The sequence below is a fragment of the Bison bison genome, unplaced genomic scaffold (assembly GCF_000754665.1).
Source record: "Bison bison bison isolate TAMUID 2011002044 unplaced genomic scaffold, Bison_UMD1.0 scf7180017864067, whole genome shotgun sequence".
NCBI lineage: Eukaryota > Metazoa > Chordata > Mammalia > Artiodactyla > Bovidae > Bison > Bison bison.
In genome coordinates this window covers 1663636-1679397 of record NW_011494639.1, presented here as the reverse complement: position 1 = coordinate 1679397, position 15762 = coordinate 1663636, and positions in this window count along the sequence as shown.

Here is a 15762-nt window from a genome sequence, read left to right as displayed (position 1 = left end):
GATTCTGCCAGAGGCTCTGAGGTCAACTGTCTGGGAAATAAGAAATCTCCCAGCTTCACTGAAGTGTCGGCATTGTCTCCTATCTCTAGCCAGCTAGTTCTTTTGGACACTACTGAAATTAGTTGCAGATATTGGAATTTTATTTTTCTATTATATTTTTCTCAGGGTAAGTCAACTTCTTCCATTATCACTCCCCTCCCCCAACTGCGACCAGCCTTTGACTACGTTGAATCCGAAATGTTTGTTCTCACTGCATTATTTTCTGGCTAGGCACAAAGATAGATATAATGTTTTATCTCTAGGTTTTTCCCTCCATTTCTCTGCTGTTTTTGAGGTATTATTTTCTTGCAATAAAATTTTCCCATTTAGGTGCATGGTCTGGTGAATATTTGTAATCGTTGTACAGTTGTGTAACCCATCACCGCAATCTAGATGCAGCAATTTCTTTACCCCACAAAGTTCCCTTTTTATGCTGCTTTTGTTGGCCATGTCCTGCAGCATGTGGAACTGCTCCGACCAGGGGTTGAACCTGTGCCCCTTGTATTGGGAGGGCAGAGTCTTAATCATTGGATCACCAGGGAAGTCCCTCTGCTGCTTTTTAAAGGTGGCTAAACATACCTGGAAACACCATTTACCTCATCCATAGAGTTCTTTAATAGATAAATATTTTAGGGGAAATTTTATTTAAAAGCTTTAATCTGGATGAAAAGTTTAAAGTTCTGACTTTGGGAGACTTCTAGGTCTGAAGTTCCAGTTTTTTTCTCTAAGCTTCTTCTCTCAGATAACAGCCACATTTGTTATCTATATCTGCTGTCGATGTAGAATATTTTCATAAACGGCAGGTGTCTTGCTCAAAGACAAAACCACTGGTGTTATCTCCTCCTCATCCCTACCAGCTTCTGTTTTAACAGTTCTTAGCCTCACAATTCATCCATTAATGTCTAGTCTTTCCTGAGTCAATGAACTGAATGGAATGTCACATATCTCAGCAGCTTCGGAAACTGTGCTGTCCAAAAAGTGATAAGCTAGTTTCAGTTCTTCATAGGGTCTCTTTCATTCCATTCAGCATTTCAACTCTTCCTTCACCAAGTAAATGGAAGTGTTGATTTTTCCAGGCTTCTTTAATTGCATACCAATATCTATCCATGATAATAATATGTGATCTTAGTACAGAAATTACACCTCACGGGATCTCTGTTTCCATTCATTCATGTATTCATTCATTAATCAACAAGCATTCAATATGCCTGACTATGTGCCTTACAAGACTCAAGGCATCAGACTCTTCTGGACTTTAAAATATCATCTACTTTGGTCCGTAAGACAACACTGAGTTTATGTCTGGGAAAACTAGATGGTTTGCCTAAGGAAACTGATGGTCAATAAACGATACTGTTGTAACTCAAAATCTGATTCTCTCCAGTTGCCAAGATCGTACTCTTCCCTGAGTTCTAGGTTGGTTGTGTTACATGTGTGTGATGTTACACTGGACATATTCAGTAGGATTTGGCTCATCAGTCTGAAGTTCAGTTGAGAGGTCTGAAACCAAAATAGGATTTAGGACTCAGGACACATGGATGGTCTTGGAAGCTATATATATACAGACAGACTGCCAGTAGAGCAGGGAGAGGTGAGACCAAAGGGAGTGACCCAACTAGAATCATAGCCCAGGCATGGTCTAGTTGGATCCACACTCGCCTGGACTCCAAATATTCATATAAATTCTTGTCCCTCTTGGCTATTCTTCATGTTACTATAGAAAACCCAATCACAGCATTGTCCCTTCCTATTTCTCTGTTGGTCTGAGGGACACTTGTTTTAAAAGCTCAGGGTTCTATTTCCACACATGCAAGGGAAGGAGGAGGAAGATCTGTTGGGTGTCCATCCTCTACAGTCCCTACCTGTGCCTAGATTTTGAGTCTGATTTACTGACTATTCACCCATCCACTCATGGATCAGCTGGTAAAGAATCCACCTGCAATGCAGGAGACCCTGGTTTGATTCCTGGGTCGGGAAGATCTGCTGGAGAAGGGAAAGGCTACCCACTCCAGCATTCTTGGGCTTCCCTGGTGGCTCAGCTGGTTAAGAATCCACCTGCAATGCCAGAGACCTGAGTTTTATTCCTGGGTTGGAAAGATCCCCTGGAGAAGGGAAAAGCTACCCACCCCAGCATTCTGGCCTGGAGAATTCCGTGGACTATACAGTCCATGGGGTCACAAAGAGCCAGACACGACTGAGCGACTTTCACTTTCAGTTCACTTTTCTCCCATCCACTCACTCACTAGGAGTCGATTGTGAGCTTGGTTTCTCTCCCCAGCATCCTTCCCCATTGCCCAAGAAACCTGTTTATGACCTAAGAAAGTATACCTCTTCTCCCTGATTTAAATATAAGTGATTGAAATGTATCAGGAGGTTCAATTCTTCTGTGAAACACAACGTGGAAAATCCCCTCCAAACAGAAAGTACAGATTTTGGATCCCAGTTTATTCATAATTCAGCCAGAGTCTTGCTGGTCTGCTCCTCCTTCTGAAGTCCTTCCCCTAACCTCGTTCCCTCTTTCTCAGTATTGTTTTCCAGGTCCCACTTCAATTCTATTTTCAGAAACTTTAGGGTTCTCCCTCCAACTCATTCCAGTGGGAGGCCCAGATTTATTCTGCATTGGTTTGGGGTTGATGAGAAGCTACTAGTTGAAGAATGCTTTCACTTTAGTAGATCATACTTCAGACTCCCATGGTCCACTAAGTAGGCTGTTTATCCCACCCAAGTGTACCACACATATTCAGATATGGTTAAATGTATTTATTATCTTAGGGAGAGCAAGGGTCAGGTAGATCCCCAACCCGTAACTGTGCTATACACATAGTTAATATTCATCCCTGGTGAGAACTCGGTAAAATAGAAAATAGGTTTGTATTTCCTTAGAAAGACATGGATTAGATATTTAGGAGAACTTTTGACCCTAAGGAGGAGCGAAACTTCTTCACACAAGGGGATTGTGGCAGTCCTTGCTTATATTTTTATTTTTTAAAGAAAGGAAAACAAATTACTTTCCAAAGATAGTTCAGATGCTATCCTGCCTGGAGGAAGGGCAATGGGCTAAATGACTTCTCAAGGTCTTTCTTAACCCAAGGATTTTTATAACCACTCATCCAGAAAGTGTGCTCCCTGAGTAAAATTCAGCTAGCTGCACTTTTCCAAGGAAGAACTCGAAGACACTGACTCTCTGCAAGTGATCTATCCATGATAAGTCCCTGTGATGTATCGGCTCAGTACCTTCAACAACAGTACCTTCAACAACAGTACCTTCTCACAGATGCCAGAATCTTCTATCATTAGTATAAGAAAATGTCCATTTCCTCCAGATATCTAAGTGATTCCCACGCAACTCTGAGCAAGTCAAGAGATTCGGTACTAATTATCTGCCTGGGTGGCCCTGTATCCTGAGCGCCTGGGGGAAATAACTGAGTCTGTCCCTTCGGGCTGAGGAAGAAGACTGAGTGTTGGTGGTGAAAGGGCTATGTTAGGGATTGAGGAACTTGAGTCTGGGCCTAGATCAGCCCCTGACTAACTGTGCCTCAATTCTGTGCTTCTTTAGCCCTCATGACAAGGAGCTTAAGGGTGCAGATGCTGGAGTCCAGCTGGGTCCACCACTTATTAACTGGATAACCTTGCCCAAGCTAAAGAAACCCTTTCAACTCAGTTCAGTTTTGTCTTCCCTGAAATTTTGGTAAGATTGCCTACTTCACAGAAGCATGCGGTAGTCATTCAGTCATGTCCAGCTCTTTGTGATCTGTGGACTGCAGCCTGGCAGGCTCCTCTGTCCGTGGAATTCTCCAGGCAAGAACACAGGAGTGGGTAGCCATTCCCTACTCCAGGGGAACCTTCTTGACCTAGGCATGGAATTAGTATCCTGCATTGCAGGCAGATTCTTGACCATCTGAGCCACCAGGGAAGCCCTGAAGACTAGCTGATGTCTCGTGTGTAGTCAATTGCCTCGTAAGTACTCACTACCTGTTAGATGTGGTCACTAGTTTAGTTTTCTTATTTGTGAAACGAGGAGATTGGGTGAAGATAGATCTTTTTTTCAGTTTGAGAGTCTGTGAGTCAAATATTGCTTATTCTATAGTGGCATCTATTTCATTTCCTTTCCCATCTTCTTTCACTGAGTGTTCTTACAATTGCCCTCAACTACTAGGTCAGTTGTTAGGTTGCCTGCTGTGCGGAACTCCCTCCTTCCCTTAGCACATAGCCCCTGCCGTTCCGCTCGCTTCTCAGCTGGGTGGTCCTGTGTTTGATGAAGGGTGGTGTCGGGTCTACAAGTGTACATCCTCCTCTCCGCTAGCCATTAATCCCGTCAAGCGCTGAGCAATGTTGTTGCCAAACCTTCCTCTCCTGTGAGCAATCTACGAGACAGCCTGACATTCACAAGTTCCGGAGCTTTTTTTCTCCCCTGAAACAAAGTCATCTCCAAACTTTTACATTATAGATCATCCCGAAGCTTTATTTTCACCATCACTGAGCTGGAAAGGGGACTAAGATATCCCATATTTCCCGCTTCCTCAAAATCAGGCATCTCAAATAAAACTCCTTTTGATTCACATCTTTTCCATTTGCTCTCCTAGTGCTCAAAGGAGAATGAGACTCTGCCTTTTGATTTTCACTACTTTGTCAATTTTCCGGTGGCTGCCAGCCCAAGAGTGGTGGGGGAGAAGCTTTAGCATTTCCTCTCTGGTAAGGATGTGATGGTGGCAGCCCTGTCATCAGGTAGCCGGGCACTCTGGGTGTTCTCTTAGTGCCAGTTTTGCTAAGAACCCAGGATGAGTTTGACTAAATAGCTTTTGCAACAGTAAAGTCAGTGAAGTGGTCTGGGAACTAAATTTTCTAAGTAGCGTGTGTGGCCACAGCGCATCGTAGATGGGGTAGGTAAGGACTCTCCAAGCTGTCTTGAATTTCCAGCTCCTCCAGACCCCTCCTGTGCTTTCAGGATAATTTAACCCTCCAGTCACTGTAGGAATGTCATCAAATGTCCTAATTTACAGAAAGGTGCTAATAATTTATTGTGTTGACCTTATCAAGGGCATTTGCCATTTGAATGAGGGCCACATGAAATGTGTACTTAACCTTCAATATGCTTCTCTAATGATGCAATTTCCGGCAGTCTACCAGCGATTGAGGGAAATATATTCACTCCCGAGTGCTTCCCTGGTGTTTCTCTAATCTCAAATCACACATGTAAGGTAGCCATGTGGATCTAATTCTATTGTAGCCTGATTTTATACACACACACACACACACACACATGCATGCACGCACGCACCTGCCTTGGGTTGGGTTCTCTTTCCAGCCTGCCACCATCCCCTGTGCCTGGCAGTGACCCAGTGACCCAGACTGGCAAGAACTTTTTGTTCTGCTACTGATGATTTTAAGCTTTGCTCTTCCTTCCCTGTAAACATTTTAGACATTGGTTTTTATTCTACTTGGCTTGTCACTGAAGAAAGGGAGAAATTTACTTGGCAGGTATGTTTATTGTTTTAAAATTAAGTTGAGGGGCTTCCCTGGTGGTCCAGTGGCTAAGACTCCATGCTCCTGATCCAGGGAGTCTTAGGTTCTATCCCTGGTCAGGGAATTAGGTTCCACATGCTGCAACTAAGACCCAGTGCAGCCAAATAAATGAATATTGAAAATAAAAAAATTTTTAAAAATGTGTGAAAGTCTGTCGTGTCCGACTCTTTGCAACCCCATGAACTATACAGTCCACAGAATTCTCCAGGTCAGAATACTGGAGGAGATAGACATTTCCTTCTCCAGGGGAATCTTCCCAACCCAGAGATCGAACCCAGGTCTCCTGCATTGCAGGTGGATTCTTTACCAGCTGAGCCACCAGGGAAGCCCAAGAAAGCTGTAGTGGGTACCCAGGGATTGAACCCAGGTTTCCCTCATTGCAGGCAGATTCTTTGCCAGCTAAGCCATCAGGGAAGCCCAAGAATGCTGGAGTAGTTAGCCTATCCCTTTTCCAGTGGATTTTCCCAACCCAGGAACTGAACCAAGGTCTCCTGCATTGCAGGCAGATTCTTTATCAACTATGCTATGAGGGAAGCCCAATAAAACAAAGCTTAAAAAAAAAATTAAATTGACAACATCCTTTTATCTTTTACCCTCTGAACCACCTATTTCCGTATGTTTTCACTGTGTTTCTATTTCTTAATTTACTTTCTTGCTTTTTACATCACACCTGTCCCTTCTTCCCTCTTTCCTTCTTCTTTCTCTCCCAGCCCCGTGTGCATACACAGTCACTTTCTTGGTTGGATCATCTTTTTTCATATAAATAATCCCTCCTGTCGTGTTCTATAAGCTCTGATGCTCAAGTGAAGTCGTTTGATGAGTTATTTGGTGACTATTACCCCTACGAAGCACTTGATTTTCATGGTTGGAGAGGATTTCCTAGATCCCGAGGTTCTTCTCAGTTCCCGTCCTTTGCGCTTGGTGCTTGGCAGTTTCAGCTGAGGGGTTATTGACTCCTACCCTGGGAGTTATTCTAATGGAGAGTAACTACTCGAGACAGAGAACTTTGGCTAACCTTATTAAATTAGTTAACTTGTCAATGCTCAAAGGTAGAGTAATCCAGCTTTTGTGGGGTCTAAAGCTCATACAAGAAAATGTACTTAATACTACAAATAAAAGATTACATGCAGGGCATTAAAAGGAACCCATGCAAATGAAGGACCGGAAGCTTAAGCTTCACGAATTTCATGATAAATGTGTTGGGTTGGCCAAAAAGTTCATTAGGTTGGTGAATATATTGTTGAATAAATTTCTTCATGAAAATGAAAAATGTGTCTTTTATTTTTACTTAAAACTGAATGAAGTTTTTGGCTAAACCTATATTTCTTTTGAAGTGGCATCCTCATTGCGTGATCCTGAAATAGTTTGCTCCTCCAAAAGTCCTGTTTGCTTTGTTGTAGTTCTTTAAGATGCCTCCATCGTCCAACTGCCGTGTGGTCACTTACGCATAAATATTAGAGATTTACCACCTGGCTTCTGAGCCCATTGTTCAGGGCACCGCATGGTTGGATCCTGTCACATTTGTTCCTCATTCATGCTTTTGGTTCTAGCTTTTGGCCCCTCAGGTCTTGGTCTCCCTTTCTATGAATTCTTCAATCCTATTCTTTTTTGGATAGGACTGTTTCTTTTTGAACTGGATTAAATTGCCCTACAGTTTTGACTTGGATAGGGATTCCAGTTGAACTTTCGGTCCCAAGGAAACCAAACTCTCCCCAAGTCCATCGTCTGAGGGCAGTAACTAAATAGGCTTGATCTGATTGTTTGGATAGCAGTGGAGGAGAGGTTTCAGACAGTTACACAGCTTTAGTTCCATCCATAATGAGTCCAGGTCAAGCCCTTGACTTGGCTCCATCAATCTCTTTAATCTTATCGGATCCTTCCACTGTAAGAGAAAAAAATATTGGCTTTTCCCCTGTAACACATATAGAAATTATACAACAAGAGCAAAACATCTAAGATTGCATCTTGCAATGTCAGTATGCCCAGGGGACTCTGGGAGCACAGGGCAAGGGAACTGGACCTATTCTAAGGATTCTGGAAGGTTTCCATGAAGAGGTCACAGAAGACCATGAATGACAAGTCAACCAGGTCTTTAGAAAAATGGAATCCACTGACCGGGGCGGTACCTTCACCAGCTTCTGCTTTCAGAAATCTCCTCCTAGTAGCTAATGGAATCTGGGTTGAAGGAAAGCCATACTACAGCAGGAAAAATGGTTGTCCAAACACTACAGTACAACTGAGACACTAAGACAGTGTTGGCAAGATCAGAGAAGAGGCAAAGGAGGAAGAGGATGGAGTCAATACTCAGGAAATAAATTGAGTAGAACTGAATAATTCAGAGCTTGAAATTCTACATCACAGTCTGGCAAGACCATGCAAGAATGGCATCTTTCTCATCCACCTTGCTCTTCTTGTCTTTATTCTAGCTGGACAGAAAGAAGATGGGGGAGGAATGGTGTATTTCATGTTTTGTAGAATGGACTGTGTTCATTTAGTAAGGTGTGTTACCAAACATAGCCTGGGGCAGGTCAGGCAAGTGAAGGAAACTCTACTCAGAGAGACCCCAAATCCTAATCAGCTACAGACTTTGCTCAGCTGCTATGGCCTGGGGGGCTCCCCACCGGTCTTCCTTGCCCAGCTGTTCTGTCTGGGTTGGCTTTCTCTCTCAGGCTGCTGATTTAAGGGGTCGGCCTTGCCTTTCACTAGTGTTTACAATGGGTGAGACTTGGACTCTAGAGTCTGCGACACACTGTAATTCACAAAGCTTGTGGCTTCCACTGGATGATACTCAGATATATAAAGCCTTTCCTGAAAACCAAGGCCTCCCGGAGTCTAATCAGACAGGCCTGATTTCTCTCCTTCCAGTGGCTTTTATGACCCATCTTTGCCTGAGATGACAAAGTTCCTCATTGTCCACCAAAAGGTAAAAATCTGGAAGAGGCAATTCAATTTCACAGGTCATAAAGTTATATGTCCACTTCTTGCACTTTTTCTGCTTGTTTATTATGGCAGAAAACTTCTGAGTTCGCCAACTGAATTTTGTCACTGGATAGAAATTGTTTTATCCTGCATGCTTCTTTTGCTTCCTGCCACCCTTTCTCTTCACTCTGGCCTTGCTTGTATCTCATTCTCTTCCTTACCTAAGAGATCCCTTAAGTCAAGGCTCACTACTTCCTGGCAAATGAAAAGGATCTGCCTGTTGCCGAGGCTGGAGATGTATTCCCTCTGAGTGATGGGATTTGTCGGGGAGGGAAGGGCAGAGGATGTAGGAAGGGCAGACGCTTCCTTTTCTGAGTAGCACTTGGAATAACTGTAGAGTTCTTTGCTTGTTCCCTTGGCTCCCTGAGTTTTACATACAAAGATACAGTGTTTTCATCTCGAATACAGTAAAAATCTGGTTCCACACATTTATTGTTTCCTTGTCTCCTTTAAACCTGTGGTGGATGCATGTTTCACAGTGTCAGCCTAGCATACAGCCCCTCGAGGGAGCTGCCTTGGGTCTCTCGTGACTTCTTGCCCCCTTAGTCATGGCTGATAGAACCAGCAACAAACTCCTGACAAGAGATAGCCAGGCTACTCACTCCCTGGCCTGGAACTTGCAAAATCTGGGCCAATCAGACTCATCATTTTGAGAATTTGGGTTTCCCTCATCACTTTATTATGAAACATGTCAAACGTTAAGAAAAATTGAAAGAATTATACATTAAATATCTATAAGCCTACCGCTGAATTCTACACTTAACATTTTACTTGATTTCTCAATTATCTATGCCTCTCAACATTCTTCTAGTGATCCCTTAATACACCTTATTTCCCAAGCATGTCAAAGTATGGTGCAGGCATCACTCTATGAAGAGACACAGGGATCTGGAGACTGTGGTCGGTCGGTGGGGAGTATTGGATTTGGAAGGTCATGTAGACCAGGGGATGGAGGTGACTGGGTTCGAGTCCTGGACAGCTGGTAAGTGATGGATCCTGTGTGCTGAGAGGAAGCGGAACAGGGGTGTGTCGACTTCAGAAATAGTCACAACCTAGAATTTGAGTTCCCTGGGGTTGCAAAGGGTTGGACACAACTGAGTGGCTGAACTACAAAGAAGTTGAGAGTTATTAACATGTTTTCTTGGGTGAGAATTTTTAGGACTTCAAGCCTGGGAGACAGCATCTCAAGAAACCTGAGGAGGCAGTGGGAGGAGTCAGATTATATAGAAGCTTGCAACAAGGGGCAGGTAGACTGAACATCAAAAGATTATTGTTAATTAAGGAAAACCAAGTGGCGCTAGTGGTAAAGAACCGGCCTGCCAATGCAGGAGATGTAAGAGAGGTGGGTTTGACTCCTGGGTTGGGAAGAGTCCCCTGGAGGAGAGCATGGCAACCCACTCCAGTATTCCTGCCTGAAGAATCCCACAGACAGAGGAGCCTGATGGGCTGTGGTCCATAGGGTCACAAAGAGTCAGACACAACTAAAATGACTTAGCATGCATGCACCGAAGGAAAACCAGATATCTTAAGGAATTTAGCGCTTTTCTATGTATGAGAAGATACAGGGGTCTGGGCTTAGTGAAATAATTTCTTTCATATGCATCTCAGCTACCTGGGACCAGCATCCTGTGATTTAATTATTCACATCCTATTTCCTTGCTCACTGTAAGCAGCTTATGGCAACAGCTCATTGGCTGCCGGATAGCAGGCATGGTTCTTCCTGGGCTCAGAAATTCACCTCTGAAGGGCAAGGACGCCTGATGGCTGTGCCATCCCTGTTTATTGACATGGCAGGAAATACTCCATTTTACAGGTGTATGGAAAGTGGAGGCCTGTGGCTGCTTTGGGGCACCGAGATGCAGAGAGAAATTACTGCAGATTGGAAGCTTTTCCAGTTCCTAGTGATAATTCCCAGAGGACCCAGCTGTATTTATTTTGAAATTTTGGGGTTTTGGATACAATGAGATTTCTAGGTCCTTTATAAAACCTCTTTTTATTTGAGCTAGTTTCTGTATCTGGCCACCTGAAGACTCCCACTTTAAATACCCTGTGTATTTCAGCACGTAGTCACTGGGCTACTACTATGACCCAGTGAAGTTTAGGTCTGCTGAGGGCACGGCTACCTCTGCCTGCAGTGCCCTGGCCACACGACCTGCCAGGCCGTCAACACTTGCTCTTCTTTGAGAGGCCCACCTCTGTGAAGCCGCCTCTGACTGGCCAAGGCAGAAGAAATCAACCTCCCACTTATGCTCCTAGAGAACTCTGGGTTTATGTAGACTGTACTGATCTCCACATTGTACCCTAGTTATTATCTTACGTGTCAGAGTCCTCTGCAAACTGTGAGCCACAATGCAGGTGATATTGTCATTTTCATATAACCATGAACTTACAGATTTCACAGTAGTCCTGCAATAAATGTAGCAGAGCTGATGCAATTTTTCTTCCATTGGTGTGACCTGGAAAGCCTTCTGGGCCTCTTCCGCTAGAGGATTACAGCCACCATGTAAGTGCATTACTCAGATCTCCTTTCAGGAGAGAAGCCCCCGCAATGAGTGCAGTGAGTCAACATTCTCCAGTTGCAGGGTTTTGGAGCCTGTTGCAGTGTGTCCTCCAGCCTCCCAGCCAATGACCGAGCACAGGGGTATGTGTGTGGGTGGAGTAATAATCTAGCCTTTACTGCCCAACATGGGGCTGGCCAGAGCTGCACGGCCGTCTGAGCCTCTTCCTACCTAATCTTCCTTCCTTCCCTCTCTCCTTTCAGTGGTGTTTGACCACATCTTTGCTTATTCCTGGTTCCCTGTTCCAGTATCTTTCAGAGGTATTATCCTAAATAGATCTCTTGTGTTTTTGACTCCATCTGGGTGTCTTTGAAAATGCAAGCTGACACAGTCATTCCCGGAAGTAGTCAAAAAGAGTCAGGCGGTAGGATGGAGTTTGGGAATGGATCCCCGATCACCATCTGACTGTCCAAAGGGTCTCAACCAGAGTGGTATGTGGTTCACAGACAGTTCTTGCCATAAAGTGGCATCCAACTGGTTGAACTCCCACTACTTGTAACTCATAAATGTCCCACTGGGAGGAATGCCCTTCTTGGTGTGATGGTTCAGGCACTGGGAAGGTACAAGGGAGCAATGTACACAGGGCAATGGACTTGGCTGGCTGTTACCAAGTTGCCTTAACTCCCTACAGGGGAAATGAAAAACTAAGAGTAGTCGAAAAACAGCTGAAATGTAAGTGTGTTGACCAGAGAGCCTTCTGGTAACTTAGAAAAGTCACTGTCTCCTAGAGCGGATGGTAAGGTTAAGCTGAGGCGCAAATGTAGGTTCTGGTAGGTATGCTCACAGAACTTATGATGTTGACTCCTTGGCCAAGACTCAGGTAAGGAAGGCCCTAGTTGGGAAAACCTTTGAAACCCTTAAGTATGGTTAGAGGGACATCTGGGTGGATGTCATGGGGACTGTACCCCTGTAGACTCTTGAACCTTTGAAGCATGGAGACGTGAACTACTTCTACCTGATAAGAGCTGGCACTTTTCCTGTTTTGGAAGACACTGCAGAGGGCTTCCTTCCACAAAGCAACAGGCACCCATGTAAGGAGTTTCCTGTACTTCCATTCCCAGTCTCCAGGCCAACTTTCGGGGTTAAAGTCCAGCACAACACACCTGGGTAAGCATTGAGCCTTATAGGGAAGGGAAGAGACTATATCCCAGAGAAGATGCAAAAATCAGACAGCACTTCTTGGCAGAAGCCAGAGGAAGCCATGGAGATGAATATTGAAGGTGCTCAGGTGCTGAAACATAAGACTGGAAAAGAAATGTTCACCAACTTGGGGCATACTCTCAGAATATGGTTTTAGATCCTGCAAAAGATTTTAGGGCTTGAGACAAACTCGCTGTTAGAAACTTAGATACCTACAGAAAATGATAGCTTATGCTGAGAAGAGCAGAAGTGTCTGCTGCTACTGCTGCTGCTAAGTCGCTTCAGTCGTGTCTGACTCTGTGCAATCCCATAGATGGCAGCCCACCAGGCTCCCCCATCCTTGGGATTCTCCAGGCAAGAACACTGGAGTGGGTTGTCATTTCCTTCTCCAATGCATGAAAGTGAAAAGTGAAAGTGAAGTCGCTCAGTCGTGTCCTACTCTCAGCGACCCCATGGACTGCAGCCCACCAGGCTCCTCCGTGAGTCGCTGTTAAAGATGGTATAAGAAAAAATGGAAACGATGGGAAATTTGATTTTCTTGGGCTTCAGAATCACTGCAGATGGTGGCTGCAGCCATGAAATTAAAAGACGTTTGCTCCTTGGAATAAAAGCTATGCAAACCTAGACAGCATATTAAAAAGCAGAGACATTACTTTGCCGACAAAGGTCCATCTAGTCAAAGCTATGGGTTTTCCAGTAGTCACGTATGAATATGAGAGTTGGACCATTAAGAAAGCTGAGAACTGAAGAATTGATGCTTTTGAACTGTGGTGTTAGAGAAAACTCTTGAAAGTCCCTTGGACAACAAGAAGATCCAACCAGTCCATCCCAAAGGAAATCAGTCCTGAGTGTTCATTGGAAGGACTGATGCTGAAGCTCTGATACTGTGGCTACCTGATGCGAAGAGCTGACTCATTGGAAAAGACCCCGATGCTGGGAAATATTGAAGGCAGGAGAAGGGGATGACAGAGGGTGAGATGGTTGGATGGCATCACCGACTCAATGGACATGAGTTTGAGCAAGCTCTGGGAGATAGTGATGGACAGGGAAGCCTGGTGTGCTGCAGTCCATGGGGTTGCAAAGAGTCAAACACAACTTAGTGACCTAACAACAAGGAATACTTTAGGAGACTCAGGCTCTCGGAAGTAAGCGCACTGGAGTGGATGCATTATCAGAGGCCAGAATGCACACCAGGAGATTATGTTCCCTGAGAGGGCCAAGAGGACACTCCCTCCAAGACTGTCCTGAAGTAGGGGAGGGGCTAATGAACTTGCTAACATTACCAAGTTCAGTGGCATTTCTCCCATGCAGGTCAGGCTGTCAACAGAAGAGGCTGTCACAAAACTTGGTTTATTAATGCAGCGGAAATGATGGGACCCCAAAGCAATAAAGCTAGGTAGCAGTTCTTAACCTTCAGAAGCTGATAAGATTGGGGGACAGCCAGTGGGGCTTGACCAACAGGAGTTAATGAGATATTTGTTTCTTCCTGGAATCTTTGATTTGGTGAGAAAGAGTTTTATTTTTCAAGGCTGCAAGTTATGGACTTTTTGACTTTCTGTTTCCTTTTAATTCTGTTTGAATTCAAGCTAATACTTAACCTGAATTTATACCTCTCCTGTAATATCTTCTTAAATATAGTCGGGAGAAGCCAGGTTATATTTCCACATTTTGCCTTGATATTACTCACTCAACCAGTTCATTAGGTACATATTCTGTCTTTCTAATGATCGCAGGAGGCAGTTTACCAAATGTTTTACCACCACATAGCACAGGTCTCCATTTCTTCAGCTTCAGTTAATAGTTTTCTGAGCCAGGTCCATATATTTCAGGTTTCTGCTAGCATAAGCACCCATTTCTAGATACAAATTTCTGTATCAGTTGGCTTTTGCTATATAATAAACCACCCCCAAGTTCAGTGGCATATAATAACAGCCCTTTATTATTTTGCTTATGATCTTTCAGGTCAGCCTGGATGCTCTGCTTCAGACTGTGTACTGACACATTGGCTATGTGGAGAAGGAAGTGGCAACCCACTCCAGTATTCTTGCCCGGGAAACCCCAGGGCCAGAGGAGCCTGGTATGCTACAGTCCATGGGGTCACAAAGAATTGGACATGACTTAGTGACTGAACAACAATAACACTGGCTATGATGGCTTTGCTTCAAGCTGCAGACCCGCGGGTCAGCCGCTACTCTATATACCGCTTTATTTTGGAACCGGTGGGCTACCCAGGGCCTGTTCTTCCCATGACAATGGCAAACAAGTCCCACTTCACAAACATGTCACGTTTCCTTAAGCCTTAAGCCATTCTTCATGTCACATTTGCTAAGCTTCCACTGAACAGGTCAAGTCACAAGGCTACACCCAGCAACAAAGGGATAGGGAAAGATATACTCCCATGGTGGAAAGGAGTGGAGTGACTATTTTCTGAACAAAAATTTGACCTATTATAGTAAGTGTGATGATTTGAGTCCTTGGATGCATATATAAGTAGGGATTTCAAGACAGGAATCTAGCTAGAGACGAGAATTTTGGAGTTAGTAATATATATATTATAATATATATGAAAAGTGAAAGTGAAGTCGCTCAGTCGTGTCCAACTCTTTGTGACCCCATGGACAGTAGCCTACCAGGCTCCGTGATCCATGGGATTTTCCAGGCAAGAATACTGGAGTGGGCTGCCATTTCCTTCTTCAGGGGATCTTCCCAACCCAGGGATCGAACCCGGGTCTCCTGCATTGCAGACAGACGCTTTACCATCTGAGCCACTAGGGAAGCCCTGATATATATTATAATATATATAATCATATATAAAATATAATATATGGTATTGTATTATGTATAGTATAATATAGTAATTATATGTATATATAAACCATAGCTTAGCATTAAATTGTCAAAGGAATGCGTGATGATAAAGAACAAAGAAGGTCCGATTACTGAGTGCTGGAGCACTCTGGCTTTCAGAGGCCGCTGGAAAGAAAAATCAGCAAAGGAGATAAGGAGAGAGTGATCCATAAGGTAAGGGGAAAACAGGAAAGCATGGGGTCTGGAAATATTTACAGACTTCATTTCAAAAAGTATATAGGTAAATAATAATAAAGATTTTTAGCCTTAATTACTTATGTTGGTAAAGAAAAAAAAAAGGTGGAAATGCATAAGATCAACATCCAACTTTAGAAAAAAAGGACAACAAAATAAACCCAAAGGAAAGAGCAAGAGGAAATGAAAATGATGAAGCAACATCAATGCAAGTAAAAAATTTCCAAAGATATAATAGCAACAGCAAATGTTTGTTCTTTGAAAAGACTGACACAATTAACACAACTATGGTGAGACGGTGTGTGCTAGTTGCTCCGTCATGTCTGACCCCTGCAATTCCACCAGGATCCTCTGTGCATGGGGATTCTCCAGGCAAGAATACTGGAGTGGGTTGCCTATCCCTTCTCCAGTGAAACTTCCTGACCCAGGAATCGAATCAGGGTCTCCTGCATTGCAGGCAGGTTCTTTACCAGCTGACCTG